The sequence below is a fragment of the Anastrepha ludens genome, chromosome X, assembly GCF_028408465.1.
Source record: "Anastrepha ludens isolate Willacy chromosome X, idAnaLude1.1, whole genome shotgun sequence".
In the NCBI taxonomy this organism is placed as follows: Eukaryota; Metazoa; Arthropoda; class Insecta; order Diptera; family Tephritidae; genus Anastrepha; species Anastrepha ludens.
Window position 1 is genome coordinate 63,143,344 of NC_071503.1, and position 2,954 is coordinate 63,146,297.

At 37.7% G+C, this 2,954-nt stretch overlaps 1 long non-coding RNA gene across 1 annotated transcript; it reads right to left on the reverse strand.

Annotated features, from left to right (window-relative positions):
• Positions 1-1,048: 1,048 nt before the first annotated feature.
• LOC128869250 (uncharacterized) lies at positions 1,049-2,420 on the reverse strand. The gene is made up of 3 exons (XR_008455244.1): positions 2,240-2,420; positions 2,000-2,156; positions 1,049-1,945 (listed from the first exon to the last, which is right to left on the reverse strand). It is a non-coding gene; the product is annotated as an uncharacterized LOC128869250 (long non-coding RNA).
• Between the last annotated feature and the right edge of the window lie 534 nt (positions 2,421-2,954).

Consider the following 2,954-nt stretch of genomic DNA (forward strand, 5'->3'; position numbering starts at 1 on the left):
AAATGTTTACTCCGACAATGGTACCAACTTTGTAGGAGCTTCACGATCTTTACGATCAGAATTTAAAGCGTTTATTGCGGATGCACGCAATAACACGCTTTCAAAATATGCCCACCAGGCATTAACCTGGCACTTCGTACCTGCAGCAGCTCCTCATATGGGTGCACTGTGGGAAGCAGGTGTGAAAAGCTTCAAAGCCCACTTCAAAAAGACTGCCTCTGGTCTGAAATATACTCTTGAGGAGTTTAATACCCTCTTATGCCGAATTGAGTCCTGTCCCAATTCGCGACCCTTAAGTCCCTCTTCAAATGAGCCATCTGATCTAGAGCCTCTCACACCTGCTCACTTTCTGGTTGGCGGGCATCTCTTAGCTCCGCCAGAAATAGAAACCAGCGAGAATCCTGCCTCAATTGTTAATCGGTGGCAGAAATTGAAAGCCCTCCATCAAACCTTTTGCAAACGATGGTAAAGGGAATTCCTCATCGAATTACAAAAACGCACGAAATGGAAACATCAAAAACCTAACATCAAGGTAGAGGACTTTGTCGTCATTAAAGAGGACAACCTACCACCAAACGAATGGAGAATGGGACGAGTGGTAAAACTACATCCTGGACCCGACAATCAGGTACGCATCGTGGACATCACGACCCAAAGGGGACAGGTGACTAGACCACTAGTCAAACTGGTCCTCCTTCCTCCTTACTCAGAAGAAACGGAAAAATCCACACCTACACCCTCAACGTAATATCTTAATTAAACCAATACCTCTCTAATAGAAACAAATTACACTTCGCGATTCACCCTTTATTAAAAGGTGATTGACGTCACCACACTGTTATACCCTAGCAAACCTAAGATGCTACAACAACCCCTACAACCTACGAACGATGCAATTGCATCAAAATTTTGTAAATTTATTTTATGATCTGTAGGAATACTTGGATTCACTGCTTTGATTTCCCATTATTTTAGTAATTCCCTACCTGAAGTTTGTTGTAGAAAAATAAAGTTGCTATGAAATGGACAAAAAAATAGGTTTTCTTAGTTTCATTTACAGTTCTCTTATTTTCAAATAAGATATTTTTATTTATAAATTTTACATTTTCACTACGCATCCACGCCGATATACATAACATAATTTATAATAACAAATCTTCAACATAAGTGTTGCAGTTTTAGGAGCAAAAAAAAACATAAAGCAATTTCATCTTATGTATACAGAACTTTCTTCCCCTTGCTTACCTTGTAAGCAAAAACCAACATGGAATAATTTCTATAATTCTTTAACAAAGCGCGTAAGTTAGCTCTAATTACTACGTACAATATAAATTAGTTTAAAGTAATTCTATTCTAATAATAGTTGTACGAAGAATGCACGAATCGTGTGCATTACATATTACAAAGTAAGCAAGAACCAACATGGATTACTTTCTATAATATTTCTTCAATATTGTTGTAGTAACTGAATGTAGCAAATTTCGCATTTTTTTCGCTGATTATCATAAACACCTTTGAATCTGTAATACAGAAAAACACCACGCGAAAACCACGATTAAAGGCCTGCGTCTGTTCGCGAATTTGTGTGTTCATATGGAAGTAAGCCATGTAGTGGATACACCAGTTTGTTGTGGTTGGTAACCGCGCGAGCTTTCCTACCGGGATGCAATACAATTTTCCCCATGACATCCTGATCCACCGAAAAGGTTAAATTCAAGTCAGACACATCTTGTTTGTAGTGCTTAATGAATGTGAGGCTGCGACAGAGCTCGTTGTCCAATGATGGCAGCTCATCCATACAGGAGTACAACGCTTGATGTATCTGGCCATACACCGCTTTGCCCAACATTCGTCCCACAAATTCAAACAGCTGCAAATGATTTTCTTGCACATACTATATAGGTAGGCTTCTCTAGGTCACTTAAAGCTTAGATGACACAAACATCTAAAAAGGCACATTTTTACTTTCACATACACATTCACGTATTAACATATTTACCTCTTAGCAGCGGCAACGAGGGGATTATAGATATCCTTCCATATGGCGACATCCCAGATATCTTCAACATGGGATGATCGCAATCTCATCAGTCTTTCTGTGCTTCAGCAAATAGCTCTTTGTCAGCATTCAAATTGTTCACATATGCTGATGATGCCTATAATACACAGAATTAGTTATGAAATTCAATAATCGCAAAATTATACTAATTATATATAATTATATATTTTATAATCTTACCTTTGTATTTTCGCGTGCAATTCGCTCACTTGTTGCTGTATAATATTTTGCGAAATGTACGAAAAACAGAGTTGCATACTTACGAATATTCAGATCATAATGCTGCGCTCACACTATGATCACTACTTGAGGGCGGTGCTCGTTAATTTGCCAAATATCTTTTATTGTTGGTGTTGAAATGCACAATTCATAATTTTTGCTGCCTTTTCAAAATTCATATCTACATTACTAGTACAAAGTTAAAAATTCACAATTTATAATAAACTCACCTTTAATATAAATAAAAATTTAATTAAAATATTATATTTCGCCCTCGTTCAATGATGATCCAAATGCGAGCACCATACGCAAATTCTGATGGCGCTCTTTCTTTGCCGTGGTCCAAGGCTTACTTGTGGGTGGTCGATTCACTAAATTGACGTCATTGGTAACGCGTACATGTGGACTTTTTACGCACTTTTTATCTAGCCTTTATTCACACGCAAAACCGAAAGGCCAACAAATTGCCACTTAACACTTTTAATATAACGCTCGATCAGAAATTTTTTCTTAGCGCGACAGTTCTTTTTCCTTTTTCTCACTCACGCTATTTGTCACTTATTATTTTTTTTTGACGAATTCACTATTTTCACTCACGTTTGTCACACAAAAAAAAAAAAACCCGTACCCGACCCGCCGTCTACACATGTGAAAAGGAAATGGGTCGAAGTCAGCC